We start from the raw sequence: 22,701 nt of genomic DNA, 5'->3' as shown, positions 1-22,701 counted from the left end.
ATAGTTTTAAAAGCCAAGTAACAAAATACAAGTCTAAAGGAGTAGAATGTTAGTCTAAATTAATGGATCTTATTTTTGAAAATCTGCTAACTCCTCTCAAACATTATCTGCAACATGAGTATATATTGGGGTAGTGTGAATTCATGTAATTTTCTAAGTGGGTCAGGACATTTGTTTTTCTTAGAGTGTAGGACACTGGAAATACACAGACTCTCACCAGAATGTTTGGTCTGGGTAAAGTGAAATAAGGCAAGGAATTGAAAATAAGGAAAATTCACAGAGGAGCCTTTGGAAGAAATTGTCAAAGTTCTTGTCATTCTTCTAACCATCATCAAGACATTTATGGAGATTCAAGAGATTTCTCATACAGAGTGACAGTGCTTGTCAGAGGGAAGTCTGTTCTCTCACCCCCGAATGAATAGTCTCTAAGGTGCAGAAGTCTGGTGTTTCTGAACATAATGGAAGGTGGAGTATATCTGATCATAGAGTGGAGATATTTTCATGTGACTCCTAGACTTAGGGCAGAGGAGTGTGTTGGTTATTGACTTTTACATTATGACCTCTTAAAGAGACTGAGTGAAATGTCTGTCACATGGAGCATTAGTTTCCTATGGCTACTGTGATAAATTACCACAAACTTTGTGGCTTAAAACAACACACATTTACTCTTGTACAGTTTTGAAGTCCAGAAGTCTGAAATCAGTATAATTGGGTCAAAATCAAATTGTCAGCAGTGCTGGCTCCTTCCAGAGGCTCTAAGAGAGAATCTATTCCTTGCTTCCTCCAGCTTCTGGCGGGGGAGCTGTCTTTCCTTGGATTGTGGCTGCATTACTCTAGTCTTTAAGGCTAGACGACTTCAAATCTTTTTCTGCTGTCTTCACATCACCTTCTCCTCTATGTATCTAAAATCTCTCCCCATCTTTTTTTTCTAAATAAGAATATCTGTGATTGTATTTATGGACCAGTCATATATTCAGAATAATATCTCTATCTCAAGATCGTTAATTTAATCTAACCTGAGAAGACCCGTTTTTGCCATATAAGGTAGCATTTATAGGTTTCGGGAATGAGCACTCTTTGGGAGGTCAGTTTGAATCTACCACATGGGGTCAGAAGAGATGACTCAGTGAGTGAAATTTTGCCCTTACACTCAAGGCCCTAATATGAATTTACAAGAATAGATTTAAGGAAGATATCTAGGATTCTGTGCTTTGAAAGGACATTCCATTAAGAGGCATTACTTACATTTCCAAATCAATTAGTCATTAAAATATGTGTGTAAAAATATTAAGAGGTAAGTAAAATATTAGACTCATATAAAACAAATTGTTTTAAAAGGAAAAACACATATTTGAAAAAAGTACTATAGAAAAATTCTAGAAATGCAAATGTAGTAGAAATGAAAATGTAGAGGTGAATAATACCCTATTAGAGGTCCTAGAGGACTTTAATACCCTACTTACATTAATGGATAGATGATCAGAGAGAATTTCAATAGGATAATGTAGGTGAGCAAACAACATGTTAGACCAAATGGCCTTAACAGATATATAGTAAAACCTTGGTTTGTGAACATAAGTCATTCCAGAAACATGCTTGTAATCCAACACTTTTATATCAAAGTGAATTTCAAGAACCATTGGCTCAGTTGTGATCATGAGATGTTTGGTGTCACGTACTACTTATATTGCTCGTTTATGAAATTAAAATTTATTAGAAATGTTTGCTCATCTTGAGGAACACTCATAGAACAAGTTACTCACAATCAAAAGTTTTACTATATACAAAACATCTCATTAAAAAGTAACAGAATAGAGCAGCCTGGGTGGCTTAGTCAGTTTAGCATCCGACTTCAGCTCAGGTCATGATCTCATGGTTTGTGGGTTGAAGCCCTGCGTCGGGCTCTGTGCTGACAGCTCAGAGCCTGGAGCCTGCTTCAGATTCTGTGTCTCCCTCTCTCCTGCCCCTCTCCTGCTAGCACTCTGTTTCTAAAATAAATAAACATTGTTTAAAAAAAACAACAATATACATGTTTCTCAAGTGCACATGGAACATTCTCTAGGACAGGTTGTATCATATACAACAGAAAGTCTTCTTAAATTTAAGAGCTATGACATGATATCAAGCATTTTTTCTTATGAGAAGTGTATGAAACTAGAAATCAATTACAAGAAGAAAACTGGAAAGTTCAGAAATATGTAAGATTAAATAACATGCTACTTGGACAACCAATGGGTCAAAGAAAAAAGTCAAAAGAGAAATTAAAAAAATACCTTGAGACAAGTGAAAGTGGAAATATGCCAAAATGTATGGGATGCAGCAACAGCAATTCTAAAGGAAAGATCATAGTGATAAATACCCACCTCAAGAAACAAGAAAAGTCTCAAATAAAACATCTAACTTTACACCTCAAGGAACTAGGAAAAGAAGAACAAATAAAGCCCAAAGTTAATAGAAGGAAGGGAATAACAAAGATTAGAGGAGAAACAAATGAAATCGACAGTGCAAAGACAATAGAAAAAGGGCAATGAAACTAAAAGCTAGTTCTTGGAAAAGAGAAAAAAAATGACAAACCTTTACCTAGACTTAGAGAGAGAGAGAATTAAAAAAGGTAAAATCAGAAATGAAAGAGAAGTTACAACTCATACCCCAGAAGTACAAAAGATCATAAGAAACTAGTAAGTATGAACATTTATATGCCAACAAATTGGAAAATCTAGAAGAAATTGATAAATTCCTAGAAACATACAACCTACCAAGATGAATCATGAAGAAATAGAAAATCTGAGTAGACTGATTACTAGTAAGGAGACTGACTCAGTAGTTAAAAACATCCTAACAAACAAAAGTTCAGACCCAGAGAGCTTCATTGGTGAATTCTGCCAAATATTCAAAAAATTAATACCAATTCGTCTCAAACTGCTCCAAAAAATAGAAGAGTAGGCAACTTTTCTAAACTCGTTTTACAAAGCCAGCATTACCCTGATACCAAAACCAGACAAGGATACCACAGGAAAGGAAAATTATAGGCCAAAATCTCTTATGAACATAGATGCAAAAGTTTCCACAAAATATTAGCAAACTGAATTCAACAACATATTAAAAGAAAAATATAACATGATCAAGTGGGATGTATTCCAGTGATGTAACACTGGTGCATCATGTACAAATAAGTCACTGGGATACGTCACATTAACAAAATGAAGGGTAAACCAATCATATGACCATCTCAATGAATGCAGAAAAGACAGTTGCAAAATTCAACATCCATTTATGATAATAATCCTCAAAAAGCAGGTATAGGGGGACTGTATCTAAACATAATAAGGCCATATGGGACAACCTCATGGCTAACATAGTAGTGAAAAGCTGAAAGCTTTTGTGTAAGATCAGAAACAAAACAAGGATGCTCACTTTTGCCACTTTTATCCAATGTAGTGTTTGAAGTTGTAGTCACAGCAAATGGGGGGAAAACATTCAAATTGGAAAGGAAAAATAAAACTACCACTATTTGCAGGTGACATGATATTATTTATAGAAAACACTAGAGATTCCATCAAAAAAGTGTTAGACTAATAAACAAATTCAATAATGTTGCAAGTTACAAAAAATTACATAAAATCTGTATTACATTACATAAAAATCTGTTGTATTTCTCTACACAAATATTGAATTATCTAAAGAGAAACTAAGGAAGCAACCTCATTTACAACTGCATCAAATTAGGCATAAATTTAACCAAGAAGATAAAAGTCTTGTATAGCAAAAGTTTTAAGACATTAAGGAAAGAAATTGTAAAAGAAAGATATTCCTTGCTCATAGACTGGAAGAATTGATATTGCTAAAATGTCCATACTACCTAACGTAATCTGCAGATTCAGTGTACGTCCTATCAAAATTCAAATGGCATTTTTTTATAGAACTAGGACAGATAGTCCTAAAATTTCTACAGAAGCACAAATTCCCTGAATAGCCAATGCAATTTTGAGAAGGAAGAACAAAGCTTAAAGGCATCACCCTAATTTAAAACTCCAGTACAGAATAATAGTAATTAAAACAGTATGGTATTGGCATAAAAATAGCTGTACAGACCAATGAAAGATAATGGAGAAAATAGAAATAAACTTGGACATATTTGATCTACTAATATTTGACAAGTAACCCAAGAATATACAATCAAGAAAGGACAGTATCTTAAATAATTGATGCTGGCAAAATTGGATAACTACATGTAGAGACGTCAAATTGGAATGCTGCCTCACACCACTCATAAAAATTAACTTAAAATGGATTAAATACTTAGTACACATAGATCAATGGAACAGAATAGAGACCCCAGAAATAAGGCCACACCTATATGGTCAATTAATTAATGATAAATAGCTAAGAATACACATTGGGGAAAAGATGGTCTTTTCAATAAATGGTGTTGGGAAAACAGAACATTAAGACCGAAACCATAACACTGGAAGAAAACATAGGTCATAAGCTTCTTTTTTTTTTCAATATATGAAGTTTATTGTCAAATTGGTTTCCATACAACACCCAGTACTCATCCCAAAAGGGTGCCCTCCTCAATACCCATCACCCACCCTCCCCTCCCTCCCACCCTTCCATCAACCCTCAGTTTGTTCTCAGTTTTTAAGAGTCTCTTATGCTTTGGCTCTCTCCCACTTTAAACTCTTTTTTTTCCCCTTCCCCTCCCCCATGGGTTTCTGTTAAGTTTCTCAGGATCCACATAAGAGTGAAACCATATGGTATCTGTCTTTCTCTGTATGGCTTATTTCACTTAGCATCACACTCTCCAGTTACATCCACGTTGCTACAAAGGGCCATATTTCATTCTTTCTCATTGCCACATAGTACTCCATTGTGTATATAAACCACAATTTCTTTATCCATTCATCAGTTGATGGACATTTAGGGTCTTTCCATAATTTGGCTATTGTTGAGAGTGCTGCTATAAACATTGGGGTACAAGTGCCCCTACGCATCAGTACTCCTGTATCCCTTGGATAACTTCCTAGCAGTGCTATTGCTGGGTCATAGGGTAGGTCTATTTTTAATTTTCTGAGGAACCTCCACACTGCTTTCCAGAGCGGCTGCACCAATTTGCATTCCCACCAACAGTGCAAGAGGGTTCCCGTTTCTCCACATCCTCGCCAGCATCTATAGTCTCCTGATTTGTTCATTTTGGCCACTCTGACTGGTGTGAGGTGATATGTGAGTGTGGTTTTGATTTGTATTTCCCTGATGAGGAGCGACATTGAGCATCCTTTCATGTGCCTGTTGGCCATCCAGATGTCTTCTTTAGAGAAATGTCTATTCATGTTTTCTGCCCATTTCTTCACTGGGTTATTTGTTTTTCGGGTGTGGAGTTTGGTGAGCTCTTTATAGATTTTGGATACTAGCCCTTTGTCCGATAGGTCATTTGCGAATATCTTTTCCCATTCCGTTGGTTGCCTTTTAGTTTTGTTGGTTGTTTCCTTTGCTGTGCAGAGGCTTTTTATCTTCATAAGGTCCCAGTAGTTCATTTTTGCTTTTAATTCCCTTGCCTTTGGGGATGTGTCAAGTAAGAAATTGCTACGGCTGAGGTCAGAGAGGTCTTTTCCTGCTTTCTCCTCTAGGGTTTTGATGGTTTCCTGTCTCACATTTAGGTCCTTTATCCATTTTGAGTTTATTTTTGTGAATGGCGTGAGAAAGTGGTCTAGTTTCAATCTTCTGCATGTTGCTGTCCAGTTCTCCCAGCACCATTTGTTAACGAGACTGTCTTTTTTCCATTGCATGTGCTTTCCTGCTTTGTCAAAGATGAGTTGGCCATACGTTTGTGGGTCTAGTTCTGGGGTTTCTATTCTATTCCATGGGTCTATGTGTCTGTTTTTGTGCCAATACCATGCTGTCTTGATGATGACAGCTTTGTAGTAGAGGCTAAAGTCTGGGATTGTGATGCCTCCTGCTTTGGTCTTCTTCAATATTACTTTGGCTATTCGGGGCCTTTTGTGGTTCCATATGAATTTTAGGATTGCTTGTTCTAGTTTTGAGAAGAATGCTCGTGCAATTTTGATTGGGATTGCATTGAATGTGTAGATAGCTTTAGGTAATATTGACATTTTGACAATATTTATTCTTCCAATCCATGAGCACGGAATGTTTTTCCATTTCTTTATATCTTCCTCAATTTCCTTCATGAGCTTTCTATAGTTTTCAGCATACAGATCTTTTACATCTTTGGTTAAATTTATCCCTAGGTATTTTATGGTTCTTGGTGCAATTGTGAATGGGATCAGTTTCTTTATTTGTCTTTCTGTTGCTTCATTGTTAGTGTCTAAGAATGCAACCGATTTCTGTACATTGATTTTGTATCCTGCAACGTTGCTAAATTCATGTATCAGTTCTAGCAGACTTCTGGTGGAGTCTATCGGATTTTCCATGTATAATATCATGTCATCTGCAAAAAGTGAAAGCTTAACTACATCTTTCCAATTTTGATGCCTTTGATTTCCTTTTGTTGTCTGATTGCTGATGCTAGAAATTCCAACACTATGTTAAACAACAGCGGTGAGAGTGGGCATCCCTGTCGTGTTCCTGATCTCAGGGAAAAAGCTGTCAGTTTTTCCCCGTTGAGGATGATGTTAGCTGTGGGCTTTTCATAAATGGCTTTTATGATCTTTAAGTATGTCCTTCTATCCTGACTTTCTCGAGGGTTTTTATTAAGAAACATTGCTGAATTTTGTCAAAGGCCTTTTCTGCATCGATTGACAGGATCATATGGTTCTTATCTTTTCTTTTATTAATGTGATGTATCACATTGATTGATTTGCGAATGTTGAACCAGCCCTGAATCCCAGGAATGAATCCCACTTGATCATGGTGAATAATTCTTTTTATATGCTGTTGAATTCGATTTGCTAGTATCTTATTGAGAATTTTTGCATCCATATTCATCAGGGATATTGGCCTGTAGTTTTCTTTTTTTACTGGGTCTCTGATTTAGGAATCAAAGCAATCTGTCTTCATAGAATGAGTCTGGAAGTTTTCCTTCCCTTTCTATTTTTTGGAATAGCTTGAGAAGGATAGGTATTATCTCTGCTTTAAACGTCCGGTAGAACTCCCCTGGGAAGCCATCTGGTCCTGGACTCTTATTTGTTGGGAGATTTTTGATGACTGATTCAATTTCTTCGCTGGTTATGGGTCTGTTCAAGCTTTCTATTTCCTCCTGATTGAGTTTTGGAAGGGTGTGGGTGTTTAGGAATTGGTCCATTTCCTCCAGGCTGTCCAGTTTGTTGGCATATAATTTTTCACAGTATTCCCTGATAATTGCTTGTATCTCTGAGGGATTGGTTGTAATAATTCCATTTTCATTCATGATTTTATCTCTTTGGGTCATCTCCCTTTTCTTTTTGAGAAGCCTGGCTAGAGGTTTATCAATTTTGTTTATTTTTTCAAAAAACCAACTCTTGGTTTTGTTGATCTGCTCTACAGTTTTTTTAGATTCTATATTGTTTATTTCTTCTCTGATCTTTGTTATTTCTCTTCTTCTGCTGGGCTTAGGCTGCCTTTGCTGTTCTGCTTCTAGTTCCTTTAGGTGTGCTGTTAGATTTTGTATTGGGATTTTTCTTGTTTCTTGAGATAGACCTGGATTTCAATGTATTTTCTTCTCAGGACTGCCTTCACTGCATCCCAAAGCGTTTGGATTGTTGTATTTTCATTTTCATTTGTTTCCATATATTTTTTAATTTCTTCTCTAATTGCCTGGTTGACCCATTCATTCTTTAGTAGGGTGTTCTTTAACCTACATGCTTTTGGAGGTTTTCCAGACTTTTTCCTGTAGTTGATTTCAAGCTTCATAGCATTGTGATCTGAAAGTATGCATGGTATGATTTCAATTCTTGTATACTTATGAAGGGCTGTTTTGTGACCCAGTATGTGATCTATCTTGGAGAATGTTCCATGTGTACTCGAGAAGAAAGTATATTCTGTTGCTTGGGATGCAGAGTTCTAAATATATCTGTCAAGTCCATCTGATCCAATGTCTCATTCAGGGCCCTTGTTTCTTTATTGACCATGAGTCTAGATGATCTATCCATTTCTGTAAGTGGAGTGTTAAGGTCCCCTGCAATTACCACATTCTTATCAATAAGATTGCTTATGTTTGTGAGTAATTGTTTTATATATTTGGGGGCTCCTGTATTCGGCGCATAGACATTTATAATTGTTAGCTCTTCCTGATGGATAGACCCTGTGATTATTATATAATGCCCTTCTTCATCTCTTGTTACAGCCTTTAATTTAAAGTCTAGTTTGTTTTATGTAAGTATGGCTACTCCAGCTCTCTTTTGACTTCCAGTGGCATGATAAATAGTTCTCCATCCCCTCCCTCTCAATCTAAAGGTGTCCTCAGGTTTAAATGAGTCTCTTGTAGACAGCAAATAGATGGGTCTTGTTTTTTTATCCATTCTGATACCCTCTGTCTTTTGGTTGGCGCATTTAGTCCATTTAATTCAGTGTTATAGAAAGATATGGGTTTAGAGTCATTGTGATGTCTGTATGATTTATGCTTGTAGTGATGTCTCTGGTACTTTGTCTCACAGGATCCCCCTTAGGATCTCTTGTAGGGCTGGTTTAGTGGTGACGAATTCCTTCAGTTTTTGTTTGTTTGGGAAGACCTTTATCTCTCCTCTATTCTAAATGACAGACTTGCTGGATAAAGGATTCTCAGCTGCATATTTTTTCTGTTCATCACATTAAAGATCTCCTGTCATTCCTTTCTGGCCTGCCAAGTTTCAAAAGAGAGATCAGTCACGAGTCTTATAGGTCTCCCTTTATATGTTAGAGCACGTTTATCTCTAGGTGCTTTCAGAATTTTCTCTTTATCTTTGTATTTTGCCAGTTTCAGTATAATATGTCGTGCAGAAGATCGATTCAAGTTATGTCTGAAGGGAGTTCTCTGTGCCTCTTGGATTTCAATGCCTTTTTCCTTCCCCAGATCCGGGAAGTTCTCAGCTATTATTTCTTCAAGTACACCTTCAACACCTTTCCCTCTCTCTTCCTCCTCTGGAATACCAATTATGCGTATATTATTTCTCTTTAGTGCATCACTTAGTTCTCTAATTTTCCCCTCATACTCCTGGATTTTTTTATCTCTCTTTTTCTCAGCTTCTTCTTTTTCCATAATTTTATCTTCTAGTTCACCTATTCTCTCCTCTGCCTCTTCAATCTGAGCCGTAGTTGTCTCCATTTTATTTTGCAGTTCATTGATAGCATTGTTTAGCTCCTCCTGGCTGTTCCTTAGTCCCTTGATCTCTGTAGCAAGAGATTCTCTGCTGTCCTTTATACTGTTTTCAAGCCCAGCGATTAATTTTATGACTATCATTCTAAATTCACTTTCTGTTATATTGTTTAAATCATTTTTGATCAGTTCGTTAGCTGTTGTTATTTCCTGGACGTTTTTCTGAGGGGAATTCTTCCGTTTCGTCATTTTGGATAGTCTCTGGAGTGGTGCAGGACTGTGGGGCACTTCCCCTGTGCTGTTTTGAATAACTTGCGTTGGTGGGCGGGGCCTCAGTCCAACCTGATGTCTGCCCCCAGCCCACCACTGGCGCACAGTCAGACTGGTGTGTGCCTTCTCTTCCCCTCTCCTAGGGGCAGGATTCACTGTGGGGTTGCGTGGCCTGTCTGGGCTACTTGCACACTGCCAGGCTTGTGGTGCTGGGGATCTGGCGTATTAGCTGGGGTCGATCAGCAAGGTGCACAGGGGCGGGAGGGGTAGGCTCAGCTAGCTTTTCCTTCAGAGATCCGCTTCGAGAGGGGCCCTGTGGCACCGGGCAGGAGTCAGACCCGCGGGAGGGATGGATCCGCAGAAGCACAGTGTTGGGTGTTTGCGCAGTGCGAGCAAGTTCTCTGGCAGGAACTGGTTCCCTTTGGGATTTTGGCTGGGGGATGGGCGAGGGAGATGGCGCTGGTGAGCGCCTTTGTTCTCCGCCAAGCTGAGCTCTGTCGTCTGGGCCTCAACAACTCTCCCTCTCGTTGTCCTCCAGCCCTCCCGTTCTCCAAGCAGAGCTGTTAGCTTATAACCTTCCAGATGTCAAGTCCTGCTTGCTGTCAGAACACACAAAGCCCCTCAGCTTTTGCCAGCCAGACTCAGGGGCTCTGCTTGGCTGGCAGGCTGCCCCTCCGCCCCAACTCCCTCCCGCCAGTCCGTGGAGGGGGCACCGCCTCTCTGCCCTTCCTACCCTCTTCTGTGGGCCTCTCGTCTGCGCTTGGCTCCAGAGACTCCGTTCTGCGAGTCTTCTGGCGATTTTCTGGGTTATTTACACAGGTGTAGGTGGAATCTAAGTGATCAGCAGGACGCGCGGTGAGTCCAGTGTCCTCCTACGCCGCCATTTTCCCAGGATCCCTGGTCATAAGCTTCTTGACATAGGTTTTGTTGATGAGTTTTTGGATCAGACACCAAAAATGAAAATAAAAGCAAAAATAACCATGTGATATTATATGAAACTAAAAAGCTTCTGCATAGCAAAAGAAGCCATCAACAAAATTAAAAAGTAATATAATGGGAAAAAATATTTAAAATCATATAGCTAATAAAGGGTTAATATCCAAAATATATAAAGACTGATAGTACTCAATAGCATAAAATAAAAAAATATCTGATTAAAAAACTGTAAGATCTGAGTAGACATTTTTTTTCCCTGAAGAAGACTTACAGATGAGCAACAGACATATTAAAATATACTCAATATCACTGGTCATCGGGGAAATGCAAATCAAAACCACAATGAGGTTATCTCCTTACACCTGTTAGACTGGCTATTATCAAAAAGACTGGAAATAACAAGTGTTGGTTAGTATGTGGAGAAAAGGAACCCTTGTGCGCTGTTGGTGGGAATGTAAATTGGTGTATCCACTCTGGCAAACAGTATGGAGTTTTCAAAAAATTGAAAATAGAACTACTATATAATCCAGCAATTACACTTCTAGATATTTATCTGAAGCAGATAAAAATTTGAAAAGATATCTGTATCCCCATGCTCATTGCAGCATTATTTACAACAGCCAAGCTATGCAAACAACCTCACTATACATCTATAGAATAAATGGATAAAGAAATTGTGGCATGTGTACGATGGAATATTATTTATTCTTTAAAAAATAAAATCTTGTCATCTGTGACAACATGGATAGATCTAGGGGTATAATGCTAAATAAGTCAGACAGAGAAAGACAAATACCACATGATCACTGTTACATGTGGAATCCAAAAACAAACAAATCCATGCTTTTATATATATATACATATATATATATATATATGTATATATATATATACATACATACATACATACAGGGAACAGAGTGGTGGTTGCCAGAGAGTCGGCAGTGGTGGGGTAGGGGGAGAGGCATAGTAGGACAAATGGGTGATGGGTCAAAAGGCAAAAAGAAAAACAAATTAAATAAAAACGAGATATTAACAGGTAAAGAAAAAAATCTTTACAATGTACTTTACGGCTTTCTTGCCAACGAACATTCTCATATAAATGAAAAAATGTGTAACAAAACTAAAATTTCGATGGAAAAAATTCATATCGATTTTTAATATACTTTTAACCCCTTAATTTAAGGAATTGATAAAAATTGTTTAATAATATTTAAATAGAAAATGAAATCTTTTTGTTTTTGTATTTTTTTTAGTATAAGCTCTATGCTCAATATGGGGCTCAAATTCATGGCCTAAGATCAAGAGTAGCACACTCTCCTGACTGAGCCAGCCAGGCGCCTCAAAAAATGTTGAAATATTTAAGTTACAATTGGTTAACTCTGTCCAGTAAGGAGTAGTTACACAAATAAATTTAAAACTCAAGACAGTACCGAAGCCAAAGAACTCCAAAGACAAGGAGACATAAAAATACCAAGAAAAATAAAATCATACAATTATTTGACATAGAAATCACATTTCTAGTATCTCTTCTACCAAGGTAAGCTTGAAAAAAATTTTTTTTTCATTCCAGAAAGAACCAATAAAACAAAAAAACAAAATATAATGAAATAGTTATGCATTGAAGAGGGAATAAATAGGATAGAATGAAGAGGGGCAAAGAAGAAAGCAAAGCTTCTATACATTTACCTTGTTTTATTACTTATACTTTGAAAGAATGTAAGTAGTTTACATATTTTAGAAAGCAATATTATAGGAAAAAGAAAAACAATTCTAAAACTTGAAGATGAACCAGGACTAGATTTATATCAAGTTGGCAACGTAACCAATTATAACAAATGATTTTGAAACATGTTTATAGTGACTATAAAGCTTAGCAGAGTACAAATAGATATTCAAAGAAATGTTAAACATCATTCATGAGTCTTATTTTAGTATCATCATTTTTATTGCCATTTGAAATTATCAAATGTATATTATAGCATAAAACAAGCAAGAAAATATGATGTTTTAAGAGCCAAGATTTTTAGCATAATAAACAAAAACCAGAGTTAAAAATGTTCAAAGTTTAAGTAAATCACTGTAATCTTAAAATTCAAATGACTTTATCTTTTAGAAATAAATGTATTTCTTAGCTCTCCACTGAAATAGCTGGAAAATGATATTCTACAAAAAAAAAAAAAAAAAAAAAAAAGTTTGTGTCCCGAACACCCAGATTGCGGTTTCTAAGTGCCATTTTTCCTGAAAGAAATGGAGTTAGAAAATGGAAGATTTCAGATATCAGGCTGAAAAATGCACATAGAATCAAGGAATCTTGTACCAGAAAGCAAGAAGCTACTGGGATTATGTTCAAAAGGGCAGAGGAATAAACTTGAGGAAACTCTCACTATCCAAGAATGGAACAATTTGAGCATGAAATGAATAATATTTCACTTATTTAAATATATAAAATATATAAAATCCATTTGGAATTCTAGAGAATCAGTATCTTATTCTCAAAATTAATAAGAGAAAATTAAGCCTATATTCTCTTTTTTTCTAAACTAATGATAAGTGGGGGAAAAAACTCCTCTTCATGATAAATACAAAAAGATATCTTTTAAATGAATAATAGAGCTAGTCAGCCATTGTAAGTGGATGATGCAACAATCAAGTGAAAGATTAATGAGAAATTTTATAATGGCTGAATCACACTGACAAGACCTTTACATGGTGATTAGTCATTAATGCAGGGAGAATACAGATAATCACCCGTGAATTATTTTTTGTAAATAAATCCTTTTATCTAAGAAAGTCTCTAGAGCTAATTATACATGCATTTTTTTTAAATGAGAAGAGTAACAAATTTCAGGATTCTATTATGAAGCAATCACATATATACAGGAAGTATCTGTAATAGTGATTCAGTGTCTTCAACAAATGCATGACATGTAAAAAAAAAAAGACAATTGGTACAGATGAAGAAGTTTTAAGAGATATAACATACAAATACACTTTGTGGGTCTTGTTTTGGTTCCCCTATTTGGATTAATTAACTGTAGAAAGACATTTTAGTCAGCTAGAAAGTTTTGAATATGGAATAGGCATTAAAATATGTAAAAGTATTGTTTTTTGTTAGATTGGATAAAGTCATTGAGATTATTATAAAACAAAACCAAAAACTCAGACATTTGTGAAATATATTCAATTACTTACTTGTAAAATTAAAAAAATAAAAAACTATCTGGAATATGTTGGAAATTACTCCAAATAGAAAAAATGAAAACAAACCAAACAAACAAAAAACAAAAGCAGAAGAACATAGATTAAAAAATAAAGACTAGAAAGATGTTTATAATTCTTAAAGTTGGGTGAGAGATGTATGGGGTTCATAATTCTTTCTGCTCTTAGATAAAGTAAAATTTCCATTTAAAAAAGAAAAACTGAAGAAAGACACAGTACCACATAAAGAAGCAATCATTTGACTGACAGTAGGTTTTACAACTGTACTAATAATGGCCAGAAGATAATGGAATAATATTTTCAAAGTGCTGATGAAAAAAAAAAAACTGTCACTCTCAGATTGCCTAATCTTTTACATATCAATCAAAATTGAACATGATATAAAGGGACATCCCATTCAAAGACTAGGACTTTACTAATAAGTGAATGTGAGGATTTTTGTGTAAGATGTGTTGAAAAATAGTGGTTAATTATATTTTTAAATGTCTTGAAAATCTCTATCAACTAGGTGACAATTGTGATATGTCAACTGGTAAAAAATGAGAAATAGACAATAACTACAGAGGAAGAGACCTAGTTAATGCAAAAGCATGGCATGCATGGGCAGTACAAATATATATTCATAACTAGATTATAGGATGCCAGGAAGTATGTGGTAAGGGCTAAGACTGCCAGAGAAACTGTCAATCACAACATATAGTGCCTTGTCTTCCTATAGAATTTGAAAATACTGCATAGAAACAGAATATTTTTCAAAGGTAATTAGAGAGATTATTACTAAAGTCAAGGTTACATTAGAAGAGGATCCCTCTGTTAGTAGTAATATGCATATTAGATTTTGAGGAGAAAAGATAGAACTTGAGGGGAAAAAGGAAACAAAATAGGAGATTATTTCATAATTAAAAATATTACAAAATCTGCAATTAAAGTAACCAAAATGTTGATAAAAATAAAAAGACAGATTTAGAAACTATTTAGGAGGTGAGTCTGAAGAATTTGGGTAATGTTTGGTTCAGAGTGTGGATGAAGTATAAAGATACAGGACTCACTCCAGGTGTCTGTCTGGGTGTTTTAGGGGACAATCATGCTGTTCTTTGAAATGAGATATACAGAATATACAATTTTAATAGCAGAAGCAAATGTAATACATTTAGCTGCATATTGTTGAGTTGGTGGTAACCTTGTGGCATTCAGGTACAAATAACCGCTGAGAATTTAATATATCTGGTGTAAAAATGAATATATTGTTCTGGAGCTTAGGAGTGAAAAGGGTAATATTTTAGGAGCTACTGTATTTATGACAGTGGATAAATATCTTCCAGCTGGAATGAGAAAAGAAGATTAATGAGCCCTGAAAAAATGGGTATTTGTAAGCTGAAAATGTACAGGGGAACATTTAGTGAATGCTAGGATATTTGCAAAGATGTTATGAAAGAAACGAGGGGGTGTAGTCACGTATGAGTTAGAGCTTTATCAAAGATACACATTTAAATTTTAAAAAGTTTTCTAAATTACTAAATAACATTAGAAGAGCCTTTTCCAGAAGAATTCTAATGTAATAGAAAGCACAAGTAAAATTTAAGTATGGAAGGACATAAGTGGCATAATCTCCTCCTACAGTTTTGGGGGGTGGGGGCTAAAAGGAAAGGCAGGTTTTGTTTTCTTGTTTTTGTGTTCTTGTGGAAAAGCTAAGGAAAGCACATGTAAACAAAATGATAGATATGCTTTTGAAAAAATAAATAGTAGATGTTGCAAATTCAGGGAAGAGGGAGGACCAAATAATTAAATGTGTTAATTTCTGGTCAGACATGACAGGAGATTGGATCAACACTTAGGTGGGAAAATTAAACTTGAACTGTAATAGCACATCTAGTTCTCAGAGAATGCAGAAAGAAATGAAGTAAGAGCAAACATAGAGGTGTATTTAGAGATATGAGCAAGCGTGGAGATTGAATGAATTTTTCTATAGAGAGCTAAGATACAGGCTAAAAGTGTACAGCTCAGAAATAGAGTTATTATTGAGCACTAAACAAACCACTGAAGTTAAGAAACATGAATGTGTTTTTTCTTCTGCCCCACTTTGTCGATCCCTGATCCAAGGCAAGCGGTTTGTAGCTTGGAAACAAAGAATAGGAGTGCCAGGGTGGCTCAGTCAGTTAAGCGTCTGACTCTTGATTTGATCTCAGGTCATTATATGATGGTTTGTGAGATCAAGCCCTGTGTTTTGCTCTGCGCTGACAGTGCAGAGCCTGCTTGGGATTCTCTCTCCCTCTCTCTGCCCCTCTCTAGTACACACATACTCTCTCTCAAAATAAACAAACAAACAAATAAGAAAGACGAAAGGGATGATGTATCGAGGAAGATGCCAAAAGAGTGACTATAGGGATTTACCTTTGATTAGAGAGTTAAATAGATGAGTAGCATAAAGCCGAAAGGGTGAAGGTCATAGTTACACAAGGTATCATACGGAACTCACAAAAAATTCATAATAGGAGTTTAATAAATATTTTAATATTATTTTTAGAATTTTTAGAATAGCACTGATTCTACCTTTTTGTAATGGTTTCCTATAGCTACCATAACAAACTGGCTCAAATTGGCAATTTGGCAAACTTCAGAATGACAGAAGTGTATTCTCATAGTTATGGACACCAGAAGTCCAAAATTAAACTCAGCAGGACCATGCTCTAGGAGATAATCCTTTGTGTCTTCCAGCTTTTGGTAGCTCCTTTTTCGGCTTATTGCATAACTCCAATTTCTGTCTCATTTTCACATGGCCTTCATTACTGTGTCTTTGGGTCTTCTTTTCTGTTTTGTCTATGGACATCTGCTATTAAACTTAGGGTTCACTCTAACCCAGGGTCACCTCATTTTATAATCTTTAAATACAAGTGGAAAGACCCTAATTCCAAAAAGGTCATATTCTGGGATTGTGAGTTGATATATCTTTTTTGAGGGGGTACACAATTCAACCCCTTACCCTAGGTATCTTTAAGGTAAGTTTGTGGATGTGTGGCCTTCCCTCAAAGGAAGAAGTATACTTGAGGAAAATTAGTGCAATTCAGGTTAGGATTTAGAGGTGGAAGGAGGATTCTGTGAAGTGGTTAAATATCTAAAACCATGTGTGGTCACACAGGAAAGTGGTGGTGTGAATATAGGCATACAAAATTCAGGGCACAGTAACAAGTAGAAATGTAAGGGGGAAAAAAAAACAGGTGACTGGAGTGGATTGGAAGATGTTTGCATTTCAGGAAGTGGCCAATGGCAATAGGGAAGAGTATCCTAGAAGGACTCACCTAGATATTATCTAGTTTCTGAAACTTTTCACAGAATTCAAAGGGAATGTTGTTGAGAAGTTTTCTGGCACATTTGAAAATAATTCTCCTGAAATTTTTAGCCAGATCTTTCCCAAGAGATATTTCTAAAGTTACAAATGGTAGAATAGGTTTTCTCTTGTTAGATTATTGCTAGTAGGTTCAGGGCTCTAAATAGAGAAGAATAGCCATGATGTCATCACTTTCTTTAGATAAAGTCAAGATAAGAAAACTTTGAATATAAATAATAAATTATTAATAAATAATTGTACAAATGTTGCAATATTTTGTTTAGTTGGAAACTATCAATTTGACATAATTGCAGGTTTTGTTAATTTGTTTCCTTGTGCATCTTATCTGAAGTACACAAAGCAGTTGCCCTATCGTTAATGAGGACATTTGTGACAGGCAGAGCTGTGTTTCAACAGATTAGGCTACCACACCAGAGCAATGTATTCTACAATCTTTCTTGGTTCAGTTAAAAAAAAAACTACTTCTGATTGAAAACTTGGAATTTATTTCCAGTGAATTTCCTGTACGTATTTGAAAGTTTGAAAGAAGGAATATTAACATAGAGTTCCTGAATGATATGTGAAAAATGTTAAACATTAAATAAAAATTAAATTAACTTTCATATGGGTAATTTCTTCCTTGTATTTTCATCTCAAAGTCAATAGAGAATTTATTTTTAGTAATGAGATTTCTAAACTTCTTCATGTTTTTAATACACTCTCCCAATTTTAAATAATTTATTTTAAAAAATCACTAAGTCATTCTAAAATTAAGCATTCTTCTGAACTCTGCCATAAAACTTTTATCTCATGGTTCTTATATATGAATCCTAAATTGTGTCTGATGACATTTTCTACACAGACTAATAATATATTGCTTTACAGTAGCAATGATTATATAATTCTCTTGCATTGTTTATTACTTCCAAATCTTTTCGAAAGCATTCAATGCATGATGTATAGAAAAGTAGCCCTATTTATAAATCAGGGGAAAATGTGTATATCCAATGGTGAAAGTCATCTTTATATGCAAGTATATTTTCACAAAAATCCAAAAAAGAACTAGTAATCAACAATATTAGAAAATACAGATACTATAGTTATCTGTAGTTCTATGGTGCCTAACCACAGTGCTTCATAAATGCCATTTACTGTTCCTAGATAAAGGATTGATTTATATGACTATTCATTAACTAGTAACTTATTAATTAATTTACTTATTAATTCCCTCATAAATTCTTCACTAACTTGCAAGTGCCAAAGATATCTTAGATACTAATTAAGACACTAAGATTACAAGCATGGATGAAGTATAGCTTCTTCAGTTAGTCCGGGTGAAATGTCTTTTCTTATTAGGATTTAAAGTGAATTTTTAAAATTTTGTTTATATTGAGAGAAAGAGAGAGTGAGAACGTGGTGGAGAGGCAGAGAGAGAGAGGAAGGTAGAGAATCCAAGCAGGCTCTTCACTGTCAGCCTGGAGCCCGACACTGGGCTTGATCTCACAAACTGCAAGATCATAATCCAAGCTGAGAGGTCGAGTCAGACGCTTACCAGCTGAGCCACGTAGGTGCCCCTAAAGTGAATTTTATTAGTTACTGATACTATACACTGATATGTTGATTCACATAGCATACAGCCTCTATTTTTGTTTATTGAATCCATATAGCATCTTACTGGATGTATATCATATAAAAAGATATAAAGAATCCTGGATAGTGACTCTTAGTGACATATAACCAGGGCTGGCAAATAGTTTAAAGTAATGAGTATGTATTTACTTCTGTATAAAAAATAATATCAATTAGACCTAAAAATCAATATAGTATGGATATTTGAGAAACATTTTTATTTCTCATTTTTAACCTATATTTCTTTATTTTTTGAAGACTTTGTATGGAAGGTACAGAAAAGTATATAAATTATATTCTTAAGTTAAAATGGCATAACTCTGTCTGCTTAGGTTTATCTGATTTAGGTATCCTAAAATATTTTCTACAGTTTTCAGGAATGACACAAAAATTATTAGTAGTTATTGCCTTTTGGAAGAGAAAGTAGGGTAGAATAAGTGGTGTTCCTTTTAAAAAATAATTTAAAAATAATTTTTAAGTTAATTAAATGATAGATGAACAGTATATTTTTATTGAGAAGCCTAACAAAGTTGGTTAATGCCTTAAAGAATTCAAATATCCCCTTTGTGTTGGAAAGAGTATAAAATTTTAGTACATATGCCAACATATATGTCGTTCTAGAGATCCTTATTTCACTAGGTATTTTAGCTTGTTTTTAAAAAAAATACGATTAAGATACATTGGAATAAATGATAATTACCATAAGAATTTTGATTTCTTTTCTTGGCAAGCTTTGAAAAATCTTTCCAAGCTCTGAAGAAGTTCTGATTTCTTGTGTACAGCAGTACTAGAAAATATTGGTTATTAAACCTCTTTTTAACTTAACAGGATGATTCATTACCTTATTTGAAAAGTAACTGTTGAGTAGCTATTATGGTCTAGGGATACTCTTTAATATCTGAAACTTTCAATTTAAAGATACTTAATTGAGACTGAATATTGCAGTTTAAAACATTAATGCCTCTTCACACACACACACACACACACACACACACACACACACACATACACACTCACTCACTCACAGGGGAGTCTTGTTTGGGATCTTGTGTCATCAATATATCCCTCCTTCTTTTGGGCTTCAAAATATTTCCTCTAAATTACTCTCCCTGAGTCTATAAACAGCAAATTTCAGCTGTGCTTTGAGCCTGATTTGGTCACTTTTATTGTTTCTTGCAACCTAGGTAAGCAGCAGAGCTGTTCACATAGAACATTTACTCTTCCCTATTTCCCAGTCCCCTATCAGTTCATCAGAACTTCCCAGTGCATTCTACAGACACATTCTACATGTCTTTCAAAAGGTGACACATTTCACCTTTGGTCCAATGCGTAGAAGAGACCGCGAAGAAGTTTGCGGGTAAATTGTTCCCTGCCAGCAATGGTGCCACCCCATAACAGCCTACATTGACTTGGAAGTGACTCTGTGGATAGGGCCTGCCATCCCAAACCCCATCACTGATACATGCTAGACATGGGAAAACCAAGCCAATCTTTGTGGTAGTAAGCAACTGAAGCTGCAAGATTAATTTGTTAGTGGAGCTGAATAGAATTTATCCTAAAACACCAGTGATCCATTACTTTTCTATCCAGCGATATTCTTTTGTTGTTGTTGTTGTTGTTGTTGCTGTTGTTTGATTTGAATAAAATCTTGATTTTATTATTCACCTAGTCCAGGAAAGATACTTAATATCCTTGCTTCTCAGCAGTCTCTTCTGTAAACTGCTAATTTTAATCACTAAACTATACCTTTGTTGTAAAAATAAAGGTTAAAGAGATGTGATTTTCTTGCTTCTTTTCCTTCAATAACCTGGCTTCTGTATTATTTAAGTCTCCTAGGGTGCCTAACCTTTTTATTTGTTCTTGTTTCCTTGAGTGACTCATCTGCTCTTACTCAGCCACAGAAAAAAACAGCACCAAATCTCTACTCTCAGAATCTCCCTTTCCTTAGCACATATATTTTATTCCCTTAAAGCTCTCATTTCTTTTCGTAATGTCAATGGACATTTCTATGATCGTAGTCCTGTATTTATCCAGCCAAAAGGTCTCTTCTTAACTCCGTACTTCTTTTCTAACTTCCTGCTAGATGTTATCTCATATGTCATAAGCTCAGCATGTCCAAACATTTTACTTCACCATGTCTCCCTAGGTAACATTTTCCTTCATGGTTCTTGTTAGCATACCTATTCTTAGTTGAATTATTTAATATGTTCTCTTCCACCAACTGATTACAAATTATTAAATCATAGTGCTATTATTTTATAGTTTTTCTCTTCTTTTGATAAATTTACATTGGTTCAGGCTCTATTAGGCTTACACACATGGTTCCACATTGTATACAGAATAAAGTTTAAAAAATATGTATAGGGGCTCCTGGATGGCTTAGTCAGTTAAGCAACCGACTTTGTCTCAGGTCATCAGCTTGTGGTTGGTGAATTCAAGCCCCATGTCAGGCTCTGTGCTGACAGCTCAGAACCTGGAGCCTGCTCGGATTCTGTGTCTCCCTTTCTCTCTGCCCCATCCCCACTCTTGCTCTGTCTCTCTCACTCAAAAATAAATAAACATTTAAAAAATATGCATATACACACATACCCACACACACTTTTTAGTACTATTCTTTCTCAATAGAACCCCAAATCCTATTTCCAATTCTGCACTTTAGCCACATAATTGTATTTCTCTATTTCGTGAACATAGCACTAGAAAAGTGTGAGAATAAGATCATAGAACTTTGATTTTTCTCAATTTCCTCTCTCCAACTGTATCTGAATATAAATAAACTCCCTGTCAGCTATGTACTCTAGAAAGATTATTTCATCCAATAGAAAGTAATCTCTTCCTGACCTCCTACAGAATTTGGTTCCTGCCTTATAGCACCATCACGGTGTGCTTTACACTTTAGTAATTGAAATGTTTATGGATTCTCTATTAATACATGGCTTATAGAGAACAGCAAGAAATGCCTTAATCTTCTTCTATTTCTCATAATAACTAGAACCGTCTGGAAATACTTAGTAATGCTATAAAATTGGAGTCAACATCTTTGTTAGATTATCTGTAGAAATTAAAATATAATTCATTTATAATAATTATGTGAGCTAGGCCTATAATCTGTTTAGATTTCATCTGTAAATTTTATATGGGGGAAGATGCATGGATGTATATTTACAATCCCCACCCATGCCAATAGAATAGCTAATGCTGTTTTTGAAAACAAGTTATATTAGAACATTATACAACATAAAAATAATTTATTTTTATATTTGGAAAGTCTGCCTCTCTTTTATTAGCATACTTCTGTGCATGTCTACTATTTAGCTGGAGCATATAGCCGCCTTGGTAATATGCTACACCAAAACAAATGACACAGTATGAATTAAAAATTAGGGATGCCTGGGTGGCTCAGTTGGCTGAGCATCCAGCTTCAGCTCAGGTCATGATCTCATGGTCTGTGCGTTCAAGCCCTGTGTCCAGCCATATGCACTGGAAGCTTGGAGCCTGTAGTCTGCTTCAGGTTCTGTGTCTCCCTCTCTCTCTCTCTCTCTGCCCCTCCCCTGCTTGTCTCCCCCCACCCTGTCTCTGTCTCTCAAAAATAAATAAACATTAACAAAATTAAAGTTTATAAAAAACTTAAAGCTACTGTGAAAACTACTACACACTTATGCATTAGAATCAAAAGGGCTGGCAATAACAAATGTTAACAAGGAGATTTCTCTTCAGAGCGTATGTGTAGGCATTTCATATAAGGAATTGCTATTTTGCATATAAACTCTAGCTCTAGTTGTAGAATGATTGTGTTTGTTGAATCTACTGATAAAAACCAGGATTTATATTCTGCATGTACTTGGCATTCTTCTAGTAATTCAGTTTTACTCTACCCTATGCAAAATATTTCATAACATATTAGAGTGGACAATAATATATAATGGAATACAATAACATAATAAATATAATAATAAATATAAAGGGTAGGGCGCCTGGGTGGCTCAGTTGGTTAAGCATCTGACTTCGGCTCAGGTCGTGATCTCACGGTTCGTGAGTTCGAGTTCCGTGTCGGGCTCTGTGCTGACAGCTCAGAGCCTGGAGCATGCTT

This window comes from Prionailurus viverrinus, chromosome F1 (genome assembly GCF_022837055.1).
Source record: "Prionailurus viverrinus isolate Anna chromosome F1, UM_Priviv_1.0, whole genome shotgun sequence".
Classification (NCBI taxonomy): domain Eukaryota; kingdom Metazoa; phylum Chordata; class Mammalia; order Carnivora; family Felidae; genus Prionailurus; species Prionailurus viverrinus.
Note: the sequence above shows the minus strand (reverse complement) of the source record.